Raw genomic sequence first — 18745 nt, 5'->3', positions numbered from 1 at the left:
TTTAACGAGAATTGTTTTAGATCCATATATGATGTTGACTGTGAATTGCTTAAAGTCCAGTTCCTCTCTATCAATGCAGAAGTGGATTCATATACTCTGTGAGCTTTCTTCTGATGTTCTTATTCTGGATCAGCAACTTCCTATAGACTTGAATCTTTTTTTGGATGGATCATGGTTTCATCATCAGTAGTGCACGGCGAATATGTGTTCAGTAAATGTCTGGATCAATTAAATTCTCACAATTCTTCATGAGTAGTGAATCTGAACTGTTAAGTTTTATATATATTTGGTTGGAGTGTAACTCAGTCTCCTTTTAAGATGGGTTGCCCATGTTCGTAATGCACAACTGTGGACCTTGCCAAAACAAAAAAGACACACAGTAGTTAGAATATCTGTTTTCATGTAATTCCATTAAAATGTTTGTATGTTTTTTACAGTTCCTTATGTTACAACCTTTGATATTATCTATTGTTTGATATGTCATTATACCTAATCATAATCATGAGTTAAATAGTCATTGAAAAAGGAATAATGATGAACTCATGTGTGTCTTTTTGGTTGTTCATGTCCCCTCAATGATTTATGATGTGTCACCTTTTGTAGCTTTATGTGCATGATGAAAAATTTAATCAGCCTATATTCTTTTGCAATAACATATCAGGTTTTGCAAGGTCACTAAAGTTTGGGGATGGGGCTCTGACACCCACTTTGAGTTTTCCCATTTAACGAGAATTGTTTTAGATCCATATATGATGTTGACTGTGAATTGCTTAAAGTCCAGTTCCTCTCTATCAATGCAGAATTCGATTCATATACTCTGTGTGCTTTCTTCTGATGTTCTTGTTCTGGATCAGCAACTTCCTATATACTTGAATCTTTTTTTGGATGGATCATGGTTTCATCATCAGTAGTGCGCGACGAATATGTGATCAGTAATTGTCTGGATCAGTTAAATTCTCACAACTCTTCATGAGTAGTGAATCTGAACTGTTAAGTTTTATATATATTTAGTTGGAGTGTAACTCAGTCTCCTTTTAAGATGGGTTGCCCTTGTTCATAATGCACAACTGTGAAACTTGCCAAAACAAAAAAGACACACAGCAGTTAGAATATCTGTTTTTATGTAATTTCATTAAAATGTTTGTATTTTTTGACAGTTCCTTATGTTACAACCTTTGATATTATCTATTGTTTGATATGTCATGATACCTAATCATAATCATGAGTTAAATAGTCATTGAAAAAGGAATAATGATGAACTCATGTGTTTGTTTGGTTGTTCATGTCCCCTCAATGATTTATGATGTGTCACCTTTTGTAGCTTTATGTGCATGATGAAAAATTTAATCAGCGCCTATATTCTTCTGCAATAACATATCAGGTTTTGCAAGGTCACTAAAGTCTGGGGAAGGGACCCACTTTGAGTTTTCCCATTTAACGAGAATTGTTTTAAGTCCATATATGATGTTGACTGTGAAATCCTTAAAGTCCAGTTTCTCTCTATCAATGCAGAATTGGATTCATATACTCTGTGAGCTTTCTTCTGATGTTCTTGTTTTAGATCTGCAACTTCCTATATACTTGAATCTTTTTTTGGATGGATCATGGTTTCATCATCAGTAGTGCGCGACGAATATGTGATCAGTTAATGTCTGGATCAATTAAATTCTCACAATTCTTCATGAGTAGTGAATCTGAACTGTTAAGTTTTATATATATTTAGTTGAAGTGTAACTCAGTCTCCTTTTAAGATGGGTTGCCCATGTTCATAATGCCCAACTGTGGACCTTGTCAAAACAAAAAAGACACATAGCAGTTAGAATATCTGTTTTTATGTTATTCCAATAAAATGTTTGTATGTTTTGACAGTTCCTTATGTTACCACCTTTGATATTATCTATTGTTTGATATGTCATTATGCCTAATCATAATCATGAGTTAAATAGTCATTGAAAAGGAATAATGATGAACTCATGTGTCTGTTTGGTTGTTCATGTCCCCTCAATGATTTATGATGCGTCACCTTTTGTAGCTTTATGTGCATGATAAAAAATTTAATCAGCCTATATTCTTCTGCAATAACATATCAGGTTTTGCAAGGTCACTAAAGTCTGAGGAAGGGACTCTGTCACCCACTTTGAGTTTTCCCGTTTAACGAGAATTGTTTTAGATCCATATATGATGTTGACTTTGAATTGCTAAAAGTCCAGTTCCTCTCTATCGATGCAGAATTGGATTCATATACTCTTTGAGCTTTCTTTTGATATTCTTGTTCTGGATCTGCAACTTCCTATGTACTTGAATTTTTTTTTGGATGGATCATGGTTTCATCATCAGTAGTGCACGACGAATATGTGATCAGTGAATGTCTGGATCAATTAAATTCTCACAATTCTTCATGAGTAGTGAATGTGAATTGTTAAGTTTTATATATATTTAGTTGGAGTGTAACTCAGTCTCCTTTTAAGATGGGTTGTCCATGTTCATAATGCACAACTGTGGACCTTGCCAAAACAAAAAAGACACACAGCAGTTAGAATATCTATTTTCATGTAATTCCATTAAAATGTTTGTATGTTTTGACAGTTCCTTATGTTACAACCTTTGATATTATCTATTGTTTGATATGTCATTATACTTAATCATAATCATGAGTTAAATAGTCATTGAAAAAGGTATAATGATGAACTCATGTGTGTCTGTTTGGTTGTTCATGTCCCCTCAATGATTTATGATGTGTCACCTTTTGTAGCTTTATGTGCATGATGAAAAATTTAATCAGCCTATATTCTTCTGCAATAACATATCAGGTTTTGTTGAGCTTGTAAGTCGAACCTAACAACAGAAAAATGACAACATAAGAATAACATAGTTAGACATGTGAATATATTCTTCTGTTGTCATTCTATGTGAATATATTGACATAGAATATATTGTGAATACATTCTTCTATGTGAATATATTTTTAATATATGTCATTCTATGTGAATATATGTCATTCTATGTGATTATATTCTTCTGCAATAACATATCAGGTTTTGTTGAGCTTGTAAGTCGAACCTGACAACAGAAGAATAACATAGTTAGACATGTGAATATATTCTTCTGTTGTCATTCTGTGAATATATTCTTCTGTTGTCATTCTATGTGAATATATTCACATAGAATATATTTTGAATACATTCTTCTATGTGAATATATTTTTAATATATGTCATTCTATGTGAATATATGTCATTCTATGTGATTATATTCTTCTATTGTCATTCTAAGTGAATATATTCTTCTGTTGTCATTCTTCTGTTGTCAGGCTCGACTTATTTTATTCTTGTGTTGAGCCTGTATGTCGAGCCTGACAACAGAAGAATGACAACAAAAGAATAAAATAGAATGACAACAGAAGAATAGAATCTTGAAAGAATGAGTTGGAAAGAGAGCCCTGCGTTGATCTTCAGGTCCTACCTGAAATAATTGGACACTTAGACACAATTTGACACATGCTAAATGAAAACATATGGGGATTGGAAAGTCTTCAGGTATCGAATGACAACAGAAGAATGACCGATGTAAGTCGAGCCGAGCCAATACATGCCGAGCCAATACAAGCCGAGCCAAGCCTATATAAGCCGAGCCGAGGTATTGAGAAAAAGTAAAATAGTTAAAATACAAAAAAAAAAGAAGAAAAAAACTATTATAAATTTCATTGAAATTTGTAGAATTTTAGTGCAATTTTAATATAGCAAAATTGTGGATATTTATAACATAGGCTAATTTTAGACATCATTTTTTATTCCTAAATTAAACTATCTTTTTTCGTTTCAACTACAAATTGTTGTCTAAAAATTACAAACAGACAATCTTCAAATTTTTAAAAGTTAATTAGGGTTTCTATATCCCAATTCTTTGCTTTACAATGTGAACTGATACGAGTCTTCTCTCTCCCCTTCATTTCACTCTCTCAAATAGACTGTTCCTCTTTCTTTTGTTCCGGAATGGTTAATTGGACATGGCCTCGAAGCGGTTTGACCCCTAACCAGTAAATTGGCTGATTGGTTGTTTTTTTTATTTGATTTTTTATTTAATAGGAATTTGTTTATTATTTTTTACAAATTTTTTTTTTATTATTTGATTTTTTAAAATTTTTCTGTTTTTCCTTGGGTTTTTTTGGTCGGTCTCGGTTTTGGCTAGAGTTGGCTAGCTCGGCTCGGTTTATTTTGGTTAGGCTCAACTTATATCGGCTCAGCTCAGCTCAAGAGAATTTATTATGAACCAATCGGATGGGAGCTGAGTCGAGTTGATTATAGCCAAAAAAAGCCGAGTCAAACCAAAATAAGCCGAGCTGAGCTCACAATCGGCTATCTCCAAAGCCCAAAAATGAGAAAACCACATAAAAATTGAGAGAAAAACAAAAACGTGACTAAGATGCGGATGGTTTACATTATGGAAGAGACACATGTATATGTGATAAAAATATAAATATTGAAATAGAAATAGATATTTTTTAGAAATATATATTTTTGATTTGAAATAATCTAATTCATACATATTTATATATATGTGGCCATAGTCTTATATATATACTGTAACGGGTTCTCACTCTCAAATTTTACTCTAGATAAATCCCAAAACTACTCCTTACTCAAGTTCTCGGTGAGGGCCAATCCATATTTCATTGATTCACGTCCCCATTAACAATCTACTAATCTACTCTCTTTTCTCTCTCTGCGTATCTTGATCGGAAATCGGTCCATCTCTCTCAATGCATTTCTTGATCACAGAGCCAGCCGGCATGAATCTTTTCAAATATCTTCCTCTAGTTTAGACCATAAGGCTTCATTAGTCATTGATCAGAAATCCATTAATCTTTTTCTTCTACTCTTACAATCAAGAAAATGGCGAAGGGTACTTCAAGCGAAGATGACGAGCTCAACAACGAGAGCCACCCAAAAAGGAGAAACTATTTTGGTGGCCTTTACAGGAGAAGAGCTCATCGAGAGCAAGATGGTCCCAATTCTCACTCTAACACAAGCAGGGAAGCAATCTTCTGAACTTTCTTAGAAACTTGAAAACTTAAACATAGTCCTTAGTTGTAAGTCTTTGCTTGATCTTAGTCTGATAATTGTGTTTGCTTCTCTCTCTACGCTCCCCATTTTTTTAATATGTATGAAGTGTGGTGTTGATTTTTTTCTTGTGATGATGTTGAAGGGTAATTCGTCCAATATATTTGAAATATAAATTAAAAACTATCGAGAATTTAATTCTTGTATTTTAGCATGTTCTTGTATCCTTCTAAATCAAATCGGAATGGGCTTTGCGTCTTTTACAGGGAATGGCCTTGTCCCCTCAAAACCCTTAGTCCACAACAGGATCACAAGCTCATGTTTGGTCTCGTTTTCTCCGTCAAGTCCTTCACTACCAAGATGGATCCGTCACGTAAGCCCGAAAACCTAACCTCTCTCCGTCAACAGTCTTTATTTGCAGGCTGTTGGCCTTACGTAGTAAGCTATCAGAATAATCATCAATATTTATGTTTGGGATTCTTGGATTGATAAGATGGAGTAACTTCGCCTTTGATCCATATATATTCTGTCCAACTTCTTTGATTTGTTAGTGATGGTTGCTGTTTCGGAGTTACAAACATGGAAACAGCCCTTTTGTTGCTTGAGTTTTACTTATTAGTTTTTTTTGGTTAAAGAGAAAATTTTGATTTTGATTTTGATGTTATCATTGATTCATTCTATAGGTGACTGGGTATCCATTGAATCCACAAATTATGGGAGTTGACCTCAAGTATGTAAAGCAGTTTATAAGTTTGGTTGCTGGCTTTTCCTTTTATATTGATTATGGCTTTCATTTAAATTCCCTCCCCTGAGGTTATAGTTACTTTTTAAAAATATCAACTAGCTTGGATTGATAAGATGGAGTAACTTCGCCTTTGATCCATATATATTCTCTCCAAATTCTTTGATTTGTTAATAATGGTTGCTGTTTCGGAGTTACATACATGGAAACAGTCCTTTTGTTGCTTGAGTTATACTTATTAGTTTTTTTTGGTTAAAGAGAAAATTTTGATTTTGATTTTGATGTTGTCATTGATTCATTCTATAGGTGACTGGGTGTATCCATTGAATCCACAAAATATGGGAGTTGACCTCAAGTATGTAAAGAAGTTTATAAGTTTGGTTGCTGGCCTTTCCTTTTATATTGATTATGGCTTTCATTTAAATTCCCTCCCCTGAGGTCATAGTTACTTTTTAAAAATATCAACTAGTATGTGATTTTTTGTTTTCTCCCTTTTGCTTGGATCATGATTCTAACAGATTGATAGTTCATATTCAAAAAATTCACAGTTGAATTTGTCATTCTTGTCCATGTTGGATACCATTATCTAACAGTTGTAGGTCAGTGTCCCAAGTTGGATACATTTTTTATTGGTTTTGTTTGCTGCTTAATGCGTTTACGGTAGTGTCTGGGCTTCTGCCATTGATATCAGATTGTTAACAATTATCCCTTTTGTAATTATCATTGAGAGGAAGTTCGGGAGTTGACTCTTGTTTCTTATGTTCTTTACTGTGTTTTGGTTGGGATTTGAATTATTATTGCTAACTTATGCTCAAAGGTTTCCTTTAGCGAGTTTTGCAAGGTCACTAAAGTCTGGGGAAGGGACTTTGTCACCCACTTTGAGTTTTCCCATTTAACGAGAATTGTTTTAGATCCATATATGATGTTGATTGTGAATTGCTAAAAGTCCAGTTCCTCTCTATCAATGCAGAATTGGATTCATGTACCCAGTGAGCTTTCTTCTGATGTTCTTGTTCTGGATCTTCAACTTCTTATATACTTGAATCTTTTTTTGGATGGATCATGGTTTCATCATCAATAGTGCACGACGAATGTGTGATCAGTAAATGTCTGGATCAATTAAATTCTCAAATTCTTCATGAGTAGTGAATCTGAACTGTTAAGTTTTATATATATTTAGTTGGAGTGTAACTCAGTCTCCTTTTAAGATGGGTTGCCCATGTTCATAATGCACAACTGTGGACCTTGCCAAAACAAAAAAGACACACAGCAGTTAGAACATCTGTTTTCATGTAATTCCATTAAAATGTTTGTATGTTTTGACAGTTCTTTATGTTACAACCTTTGATATTATCTATTGTTTGATATGTCATTATACCTAATCATAATCATGAGTTAAATAGTCATTGAAAAAGGAATAATGATGAACTCCTGTGTGTCTGTTTGGTTGTTTATGTCCCCTCAATGATTTACGATGTGTCACTTTTTGTAGCTTTATGTGCATGATGAAAAATTTAATCAGCCTATATTCTTCTGCAATAACATATCAGGTTTTATTGAGCTTATAAGCCGAGCTTGACAACAGAAGAATAAAATAGTTAGACATGTGAATATATTCTTCTGTTGTCATTCTGTGAATATATTCTTCTGTTGTCATTCTATGTCATTCTATGTGAATAGATTCACATAGAATATATTGTGAATATATTGTTCTATGTGAATATATTGTGAATATGTGTTATTCTATGTGAATATATGTCATTCTATGTCATCCTATTTGAATATATGTCATTCTATGTGAATATATTCTTCTGTTGTCATTCTATGTGAATATATTCTTCTGTTGTCAGGCTTGACTTATTTTATTCTTCTATTGAGCTTGTAAGTCGAGCCTGACAACAGAAGAATAAAATAGAATGACAACAGAAGAATAGAATCTTGAAAGAATGAGTTGGATAGAGAGCCTTGCGTTGATCTTAAGGTACTACTTGAAATAATTAGACACTTAGACACAATTTGACTCATGCTAAATGAAAACACATGGGGATTGGAAAGTCTCAGTCTCCTTTTAAGATGGGTTGCCCATGTTCATAATGCACAACTGTGGACCTTGCCAAAACAAAAAAGACACATAGCAGTTAGAATATCTGTTTTCATGTAATTCCATTAAAATGTTTGTATGTTTTGACAGTTCTTTATGTTACAACCTTTGATATTTTCTATTGTTTGATATGTCATTATACCTAATCATAATCATGAGTTAAATAGTCATTGAAAAAGGAATAATGATGAACTCCTGTGTGTCTGTTTGGTTGTTCATGTCCCCTCAATGATTTATGATGATGTGTCACCTTTTGTTGCTTTATGTGCATGATGAAAAATTTAATCAGCCTATATTCTTCTGCAATAACATATCAGGTTTTGTTGAGCCTATAAGTCGAGCCTGACAACAGAAGAATAAAATAGTTAGACATGTGAATATATTCTTCTGTTGTCATTCTATGTGAATATATTTACATAGAATATATTGTGAATACATTCTTCTATGTGAATATATTGTGAATATATGTCATTCTATGTGAATATATGTCATTCTATGTCATCCTATGTGAATATATGTCATTCTATGTGAATATATTCTTCTGTTGTCAGGCTCGACTTATTTTATTCTTCTATTGAGCCTGTAAGTCGAGCCTGACAACAGAAGAATAAAATAGAATGACAACAGAAGAATAGAATCTTGAACGAATGAGTTGGATACAGAGCCCTGCGTTGATCTTCAGGTACTGCTTGAAATAATTAAACACTTTAACACAATTTGACACATGCTAAATGAAAACATATGGGGATTGGAAAGTCTTCAGGTATCGAATGACAACAGAAGAATGATCGATGTAAGTCGAGCCGAGCCGATACAAGCCGAGCCCAGCCTATATAAGCCGAGCCGAGGTATTGAGAAAAAATAAAATAGTGGAAATACGAAAAAAAAAAAAAAAAACTATTACAAATTTCACTGAAATTTGTAGAATTTCAGAGAAATTTTATTTCAGTGAAATTTTAATATGGCAAAATTGTGGAATTTTATAACATAGGCAAATTTTAGACATCATTTTTTATTCCCAAATTAAACTATCTTTTTTCGTTTCTGCTACAAATTGTTGTCTAAAAATTACAAACAGACAATCTTCAAATTTTTAAAAGTTAATTAGGGTTTCTATATCCCAATTCTTTGCTTTACAATGTGAACTGATACGAGTCATCTCTCTCCCCTTCATTTCACTCTCTCAAATAGACTGTTCCTCTTTCTTTTATTACGGAATGGTTAATTGGACATGGCCCCGAAGCGGTTTGACCCCTAACCAGTAAATTGGCTGATTGGTTGTTTTTTTTATTTGATTTTTTATTTAATAGGAATTTGTTTATTATTTTTTACAAATTGTTTTTTTTTAATTTGATTTTTTAAAATTTTTCTGTTTTTCCTTGGGTTTTTTTGGTCGGTCTCGGTTTTGGCTAGAGTTGGCTAGCTCAGCTCGGTTTATTTTGGTTAGGCTCAACTTATATCGGCTCAGCTCAGCTCAAGAGAATTTATTATGAACCAATCGGATGGGAGCTGAGCCGAGTTGATTATAGCCAAAAAAAGCCGAGTCAAACTAAAATAAGCCGAGCTGAGCTCACAATCGGCTAGCTCCAAAGCCCAAAAATGAGAAAACCACATAAAAATTAAGAGAAAAACAAAAACGTGACTAAGATGCGGATGGTTTACATTATGGAAGAGACACATGTATATGTGATAAAAATATAAATATTGAAATAGAAATAGATTTTTTTTAGAATTAGATATTTTTGATTTGAAATAATCTAATTCATACATATTTATATATATGTGGCCATAGTCTTATATATATACTGTAACAGGTTCTCACCCTCAAATTTTACTCTAGATAAATCCCAAAACTACTCCTTACTCAAGTTCTCGGTGAGGGCCAATCCATATTTCATTGATTCACGTCCCCATTAACAATCTACTGATCTACTCTCTTTTCTCTCTCTGCGTATCTTGATCAGAAACCGGTCCATCTCTCTCAATGCATTTCTTGATCACAGAGCCAGCCGGCATGCATCTTTTCAAATATCTTTCTCTAGTTTAGACCATAAGGCTTCATTAGTCATTGATCAGAAATCCATTAATCTTTTTCTTCTACTTTTACAATCAAGAAAATGGCGAAGGGCACTTCAAGCGAAGATGATGAGCTCAACAACGAGAGCCACCCAAAAAGGAGAAACTATTTTGGTGGCCTTTACAGGAGAAGAGCTCATCGAGAGCAAGATGGTCCCAATTCTCACTCTAACACAAGCAGGGAAGCAATCTTCTGAACTTTCTTAGAAACTTGAAAACTTAAACATAGTCCTTAGTTGTAAGTCTTTGCTTGATCTTAGTCTGATAATTGTGTTTGCTTCTCTTCTACGCTCCCCATTTTTTTAATATGTATGAAGTGTGGTGTTGATTTTTTTCTTGTGATGATGTTGAAGGGTAATTCGTCCAATATATTTGAAATATAAATTAAAAACTATCGAGAATTTAATTCTTGTATTTTAGCATGTTCTTGTATCCTTCTAAATCAAATCGGAATGGGCTTTGCGTCTTTTACAGGGAATGGCGTTGTCCCCTCAAAACCCTTAGTCCACAACCGGATCACAAGCTCATGTTTGGTCTCGTTTTCTCCGTCAAGTCCTTCACTACCAAGATGGATCCGTCACGTGAGCCCGAAAACCTAACCTCTCTCTTCTCCTACTTTCTCTCTCCATATTTCTTACATCAAATTTATATTCTAACATCCTTCTCATTTAAGCTTTTGCACAGATGGTTTGCTGGCCCAATCAGCCATATTTATTTTTTCTTATTGTAATATGGCTTCTTTTTTTAGTTGTTATGGATGCCTCTATTTGGGTATAGACACAGACATGGCATGAGTTTTTTGTGAAGTGGCATAAATTTTCAAAATAAGGGATAGGAGTATCTCTCAAATTTTAGTTTTGATGTGCCACTGTTCAATATGCTTCTATAGCAATGAACTTTGTAAAAGTTTTGTTTTCGCAATTTTTGAAGGGTATCAGATCCTTAATAGATGGTCAAATGTATTTCATGTCAAACGGTATGGACTATGAGTGGTTATTGGATTGGAACTGGACTATATAAATTGTACAAAGCTGAGTCTTTTCTCTGTTGGAGAGGCTGAATTTGTATGATTATTGATGGGGCCCTCCCTTGCGGTGGAAGGGGATTCAATGAAGAACACGTATACTACACTCCCTTAGGAGCATAGTTTACTTCTTCTCCCTTGGTCAGATGACCTATTAGGAGGATTTTTTCAATCTAAAATTTTGATAACCACCTTAGAATCACTAGATGATTATTTAAAAAACAAAATTTGAAATTTGAATTTTCTAACACTTAAATCTCATCCTCTAAAAATTAGACGGTTTCTATTCAAGCTTGAGACATTTTTTTTTTCAAGTGCTTTGATGGTGCAATTAGGAAATTTCTTCTATTGATGCTAATCTATGTGTTAAAGAGGTTATATCCCCTAAAACTAGTCTTAGGTGGGGTTTTTTCTGAGGGAGTAAATGGACAGTATACTTCTGAGGGAGTAGAATATCTTTTGGCTTCAATGAATGTTATTAGATTGGCCTCAATCAAGTACCCTGTCTCTAGCATCTCGAACCATTTTTTTGACCGAATCTTCAAGATATGCAGCTCTATGGAAGTCTTCCTCTGAGGTCTTTCAAGGATTGGATTATGGAAAAACATACATGCAATATTGTATTTGAACACATCACCATATTTTGTTAAATTTTTTACAGTCATGTAATATTGTATTTCACTCTATGTCTATCCAGTTTATCAATTAGGTACCACCAAGGTGTCTCTGCCTTTCTAAGTTTTCCTTTTTAGGGTGAAAAAATTCCATTATTTTTCTATAGATGCGATGAACCTAGTTGTATGTAGCTGTCTTGGTCTCAAAAAGCCCATAAAATTTATCTTTAATTGTTTATATAGGAGATAACATGGATGGTGAGAGATTGAGATGCACTTAACCTTGCTATGTGCACATTATATATGAGTGGAGAGAGAGAGGTATACAAATTTACACATCTCCTTTTGTAATTTTGTTCGTGTTTAATTGTAATGTTATGTGTATTGTTTTAACGCCAAATGTTGTGACTGTTTGGGGGCATAGCTATTTATTTATCAATCATAGTAGATAGTGTGTGTCTCTTGCAATTTTTTATCATTATTGATATTTATTTATATTTGTAAGATAGCTTTTGAGAATTAGGGTTTGACAATCTTTGTCTTCTTCTTTCTTGTAGTGCTGATAAAGAAAATTTTGGGTTCCCCCAATTACTAGGTCAAGGATGCTCTATTCATAGCTTTCGAAGAATCACATACAAACTGAGCTTTATGGACAGTTCCTCTAGGATTACGGTGGAGTTTCTTTCTATTATATGCATTCTTCATTTTTTATTTGCATTAACATGGTTGCTTTTGTTGAGTGAAATTCATTCTCTTTCTCCTCTTCGTTTTCTCTTTCTCTTCCGATATAAACTTCCTCAAAAAAAGAAAAAAGATAAAAAGTTGAATTTACCTAGGCAATTTTCATTTACACCAGGCAATATCTAAACAATTCTTAAACATGCTTAGCTGAAGTGTACTTAGGCAAATTCCATTTACACCAGGCAATATCTAAACAATTCTTAGACATGCTTAGCTGAAGTGCTCTCAGTCAACTATGGAGTAGCCATATTAATGCTTTTCTAAATCAAATTTGAATTCTAACATCCTTCTCATTTAAGCATGGATTGGCTATGCATGGAAAATTGTTTGTGGCCCAATCTGCCATATTTATTTCCTCTTATTCCAATATGGCTTCTTTTTTTTAGCTGTTATGTGTATTGGTTTTAACGCCAAATGTGGTGACGGTTTGGGGGCATAGCTTTTATTTACTTTTCAATTACAGTAGATAGTGTGTGTCTCTTGCAATTTTTCATCATTATTGATTTTTATTTATATTTGTAAGATAGCTTTACGAAATTGAGGTTTGACAATCTTTGTCTTCTTCTTTCTTACAGTGCTGATGAAGGAAATCTTGGGTTCTCCCAATTACCACCAGGTCAAGAATGCTCTTTTCATAGCTTTTGAACAAACACATACAAACTGAGCTTTATGGAGAGTCCCTTTGGGATTAAGGTGGAGTTTCTTTCTATTATATGCATTCTTTATTTTTTATTTGCATTAACATGGTTGCATTTTGTTGAGTGAAATTCATTCTCTTTCTCCTCTTTGTTTTCTCTGTCTCTTCCGATACAAACTTCTTGAAAAAAAGAAAAAAGATAAAGAGCTGAATGTACCTAGGAAATTTCCATTTACACCAGGCAATATCTAAACATTTCTTAGACATGCTTAGCTAAAGTGCTCTCATTCAACTATGGAGTAGCCATGTTAGTGCTTTTCTATATCAAATTTGAATTCTAATATCTTTCTCATTTAAGCATGGATTGGCTATGCATGGAAAATGGTCTGTGGCCCAATCTGCCATATGTATTTATTCCAATATGGCTTCTTTTTTTTAGCTGTTACGTGTGTATTGGTTTTACTGCCAAATGTTGTGACTGTTGGGGGGCATAACTTTTATTTATTTCTCAATTATAGTAGATAGTGTGTCTCTCTTGTAATATTTTATCATTATTGATTTTTATTTATATTTGTAAGATAGCTTTTGATAATTGAGATTTGACAATCTCTGTCTTCTTCTTTCTTGCAGTGCTGATGAAGGAAATCTTCGGTTCCCCCAATTACCAGGTCAAGGATACTCTTTTCATAGCTTTCGAACAAACATATACAAACTGAGCTTTATGGAGAGCCCCTTTGGGATTAAGGTGGAATTTCTTTCTATTATATGCGTTCTTCATTTTTTTATTTGCATTAACATGGTTGCATTTTGTTGAGTGAAATTCATTCTCTTTCTCCTATTTGTTTTCTCTATCTCTTTCGATGTAAACTTCCTCAAAAAAATAAAAAGGACAAAGAGCTGAATGTACCTAGGCAATTTCCATTTACACTAGGCAATATCTAAACAATTCTTAGATGCTTAGCTGAAGTGTACCTAGGCAAATTCTATTTACACCAGGCAATATCTAAACAATTCATAGACATGCTTAGCTGAAGTGCTCTCAGTCAACTATGGAGTAGCCATATTAATGCTTTTCTGAATCAAGTTTGAATTCTAACATCCTTCTCATTTAAGCATGGATTGGCTATGCATGGAAAATTGTTTGTGGCCCAATTTGCCATATTTATTTACTCTTATTCCAATATGGCTTCTTTTTTTTAGCTGTTATGTGTATTGGTTTTAACGTCAAATGTGGTGACTGTTTGGGGGCATAGCTTTTATTTATTTCTCAATTACAGTAGATAGTGTGTGTCTTTTGCAATTTTTTATCATTATTGATTTTTATTTATATTTGCTTTACGAAATTGGGGTTTGACAATCTCTGTCTTCTTCTTTCTTGCAGTACTGATGAAAGAAATCTTGGGTTCTTCCAATTACCATCAGGTCAAGAATGCTCTTTTCATAGCTTTTGAACAAACACATACAAATTGAGCTTTATGGAGAGTCCCTCTGGGATTAAGGTGGAGTTTCTTTCTATTATATGTATTCTTCGTTTTCTATTTGCATTAGCATGATTGCATTTTGTTGAGTGAAATTCATTCTCTTTCTCCTCTTTGTTTTCTCTGTCTCTTCTGATACAAACTTTCTGAAAAAAAGAAAAAAGATAAAGAGCTGAATGTACCTAAGCAATTTCCATTTACACCAGGCAATATCTAAACAATTCTTAGACATGCTTAGCTAAAGTACTCTCATTCAACTATGGAGTAGCCATGTTAGTGCTTTTCTAAATCAAATTTGAATTCTAACATCCTTCTCATTTAAGCATGGATTGGCTATGCATGGAAAATGGTTTGTGGCCCAATCTGCCATATTTATTTATTCCAATATGGCTTCTTTTTTTTAGCTGTTATGTGTATATTGGTTTTAATGCCAAATGTTGTGACTGTTTGGGGGCATAGCTTTTATTTATTTATCAATTATAGTAGATAGTGTGTGTCTCTTGTAATATTTTATCATTATTGATTTTTATTTATATTTGTAAGATAGCTTTTGAGAATTGGGGTTTGACAATATCTGTCTTCTTCTTTCTTGCAGTGCTGATGAAGGAAATCTTGGGTTCCCCTAATTACCAGGTCAATGATACTCTATTCATAGCTTTCGAACAAACACATACAAACACATTAACATGGTTGCATTTTGTTGAGTGAAATTCATTCTCGTTCTCCTATTTGTTTTCTCTGTCTCTTTCGATGTAAACTTCCTCAAAAAAAGAAAAAAGACAAAGAGCTGAATGTACCTAGGCAATTTCCATTTACACCAGGCAATATCTAAACAATTCTTAGACATGCTTAACTGAAGTGCTCTCAGTCAACTATAGAGTAGCCATGTTAAATCTTTTCTAAATCAAATTTGAATTCTGACATCCTTCTCATTCGTTTGTGGCCCAATCTACCATATTTATTTCCTCTTATTCCAATATGGCTTCTTTTTTTTAGCTGTTATGTGTATTGATTTTAACTCCAATTGTTGTGACTGTTTGGGGGCATAGCTTTTATTTATTTCTCAATTATAGTAGATAGTGTGTCTCTTGCAACTTTTTATCATTATTGATTTTTATTTATATTTGTAAGATAGATTTTGAGAATTGGGCTTTGACAATCTTTGTCTTCTTATTTCTTGCAGTGCTGAATGAGGAAATCTTCGGTTCCTCCCATTACCAAGTCCAAGATGCTCTTTTCATAGCATTTGAACAAACACATACAAACTGAGCTTTATGGAGAGTCCCTATGGGATTATGGTGGAGTTTCTTTCTATTATATGCATTCTTCAGTTTTTATTTGCATTAACATGGTTGCATTTTGTTGAGTGAAATTCATTCTCTTTTTCCCCTTTGTTTTCTCTTTCTCTTCCGATATAAACTTCCTCTAAAACAGAAAAAAGATAAAAAGCTGAATGTACCTAGGCAATTTCCATTTACACCGGGCAATATCTAAACAATTCTTAGACATGCTTAGCTGAAGAGGTATCAGTCAACTATGGAGTAGCTATGTGAATGCTTTTCTAAATCAAATTTGAATTCTAACATCCTTCTCATTAAGTATGGATTGGCTATGCATGGAAAATGGTTTGTGACCCAATTTGCCATATTTATTTCCTCTTTATTCCAATGTGGCTTCTTTTATTTAGCTGTTATGTATATTGGTTTTAACGCTAAATGTGTTGACTGTTTGGGGGCATAGCTTTTATTTATTTCTCAATTATAGTAGATAGTCTATGTCTCTTGCAATTTTTGATCATTATTGATTTTTATTTATGTTTGTAAGATAGCTTTTGAGAATTGGGGTTTGACAATCGTTGTCTTCTTCGTTCTTACAGTACTGAGGGAGGAAATCTTGGGCTCCCCCAATTAACAGCTCAAGGATACTCTTTTCATAGCTTTCGAATAAACACATACAAACTGAGCTTTATGGAGAGTCCCACTGGGATTAAGGTGGAGTTTCTTTCTATTATATGCATTCTTCAGTTTTTATTAGCCTTGACATGGTTGTATTATGTTGAGTGAAATTCATTCTCTTTCTCCTCTTTGTTTTATCTTTCTCTTCCTATATATACTTCCTCAAAAAAAGAAAAAAGATAAAGAGCTGAATGTACTTTGGAAATTCCATTTACACCAGGCAATCTAAACAATTTTTAGTCATGTTTAGATGAAATGCTCTCAGTCAACTATGGAGTAGCCATGTGAATGCTTTTCTAAATCAAATTTGAATTCTAGCATCTTTCTCATTTAAGCATGGATTGGCTAATGCATGGAAAATGGTTTGTGGCCCAATCTGCTATATTTATTTCCTCCTAGTCCAATATGGTTTCTTTTTTTTAGCTGTTATCTGTATTGGTTTTAACGCCATATGTTGTGACTATTTGGGGGCATAGCTTTTATTTATTTCTCAATTATAGTAGATAGTATGTGTCTCTTGTAATTTTTTATCATTATTGATTTTTATTTATATTTGTAATATAGCTTTTGAGATTTTGGGTTTGACAATCTCTGTCTTCTTCTTTCTTGCAATGCTGATGAAGGCAATCTTGGGTTCTCCCCATTACTAGGTCAAGGATGCTCCTTTCATAGCTTTCGAACAAACACATACAAACTGAGCTTTATGGAGAGTCCTTTTGAGATTAAGGTGGAGTTTCTTTCTATTATATGCATTCTTCATTTTTTTATTTGCATTAACATGGTTGCATTTTGTTGAGTGAAATTCATTCTTTTTCTCTTTTTTGTTTTCTCCTTCTTTTCCGATATAAACTTCCTCAAAAAAAGAAAAAAGATATAGAGCTGAATGTCCCTAGGCAATTTCTATTTACACCAGGCAATATCTAAACAATTCTTAGACATACTTAGCTGAAGTGCTCTCAGTCAACTATGGAGTAGCTATGTGAATGCCTTTCTAAATCAAATTTGAATTCTAACATCCTTCTCATTTAAGCATGGATTGGCTAGGCATGGAAAGTGGTTTGTAGTCCAATCTGCCATATTTATTTCCTCTTATTCCAATATGACTTATGTTTTTTAGCTGTTATGTATGGAAATTGGTTTGTGGCCCAATTTGCCATATTTATTTCCTATTATTCCAATATGGCTTATGTTATTTCAATGTTTATTGGTTTTAACGCCAAATGTTGTGATTATTTGGGGGCATATCTTTTATTTAGTTCTCTGTTATATTTGTAAGATAACTTTTGTGAATTGGGATTTGACAACTTCTTTCTTGTCGTGCTGAATGAGGAAATCTTGGGTTTCCTCCATTACCAGGTCAAGGATGGCTCTTTTCATTGCTTTCGATCAAATACATATAAACTGAGCTTTATGGAGAGTCCCTCTGGGATTAAGGTAGAGTTTCTTTCTATTATATGCATTCTTCATTTTTTATTTACATTAACATGGTTGCATTTTGTTGAGTGACATTCATTCTCTTTCTCTTTGTTTTCTCTTTCTCTTCCGATATAAACTTCCTCAAAAAAAAAAGAAAAGATAAAGAGCTGAATGTACCTAGGCAATTTCCATTTACACCAGGCAATATCTAAACAATTCTTATGCATGCTTAGTTGAAGTGCTCGCAGTCAATTATGGAGTAGCCATGTTAATACTTTTCTAAATCAAATTTGAATTCTAACATCTTTCTCATTTAAGCCTGGATTGGCTATACATGGAAAATGGTTTGTAGCCCAATCTGCCATATTTATTTCCTCTTATTCCAATATGGTTTCTTTTTTTAGCTGTTATGGCCTCTATTTGGATATAAGATGGTGCCACAGACATGAGATGAGTTTTTTGTGAAGGTAGCATAAATTTTAAAAGTAAGGGATATAAGATGTGCCACTTTTTTTTGTGATTGATGTGCATGAATGTCTCTTAAATTTTTATTTGTTGATGTTCAGTTTGCTTCTATAGTAATGAACATTGTAAAAGTTTTAACATTGTAAAAGTTTTGTTTTCGCAATTTCTGAAGGGCAAATGTATTATTTCATGTAAAAAAAGTATAGACCATGAGAGGTTATTTGATTGGAACTGGACCATACAAATTCTAATAAAGCTGAGTCTTTGCACTGCTGGAGGGGCTGAAATTGTATGATTATAGATGGGGCCCCTCCATTGCGGTGGAAGGGGATTCAATGAAGAGCACGTATACTATGCTCCCTCAGGAGCATAATTTACTTCTTCTACTTTGGTCAGATGACCTATTAAGGAGGATTTTTTCAATCTAAAATTTTGGA

At 33.4% G+C, this 18745-nt stretch overlaps 1 long non-coding RNA gene across 1 annotated transcript; it reads left to right on the top strand.

The window, feature by feature from the left end:
• The first annotated feature begins 452 nt into the window (after nucleotides 1-452).
• Nucleotides 453-18367, top strand: LOC148783019 (uncharacterized). The gene is made up of 15 exons (XR_016048022.1): nucleotides 453-3635; nucleotides 4889-5432; nucleotides 5743-5789; nucleotides 8659-8750; nucleotides 10017-10559; nucleotides 12174-12288; nucleotides 12933-13050; nucleotides 13625-13739; nucleotides 14376-14493; nucleotides 15068-15105; nucleotides 15656-15770; nucleotides 16349-16463; nucleotides 17078-17154; nucleotides 17784-17861; nucleotides 18248-18367. It is a non-coding gene; the product is annotated as an uncharacterized LOC148783019 (long non-coding RNA).
• The last annotated feature ends 378 nt before the right edge of the window (nucleotides 18368-18745 follow it).

Source organism: Amborella trichopoda, chromosome 2 (assembly GCF_054954075.1).
Source record: "Amborella trichopoda isolate Santa Cruz 75 chromosome 2, AtrichopodaSantaCruz75HAP2 v2.0, whole genome shotgun sequence".
Lineage (NCBI taxonomy): Eukaryota > Viridiplantae > Streptophyta > Magnoliopsida > Amborellales > Amborellaceae > Amborella > Amborella trichopoda.
Note: the sequence above shows the minus strand (reverse complement) of the source record. Positions and strands in the feature narration are given on the sequence as shown.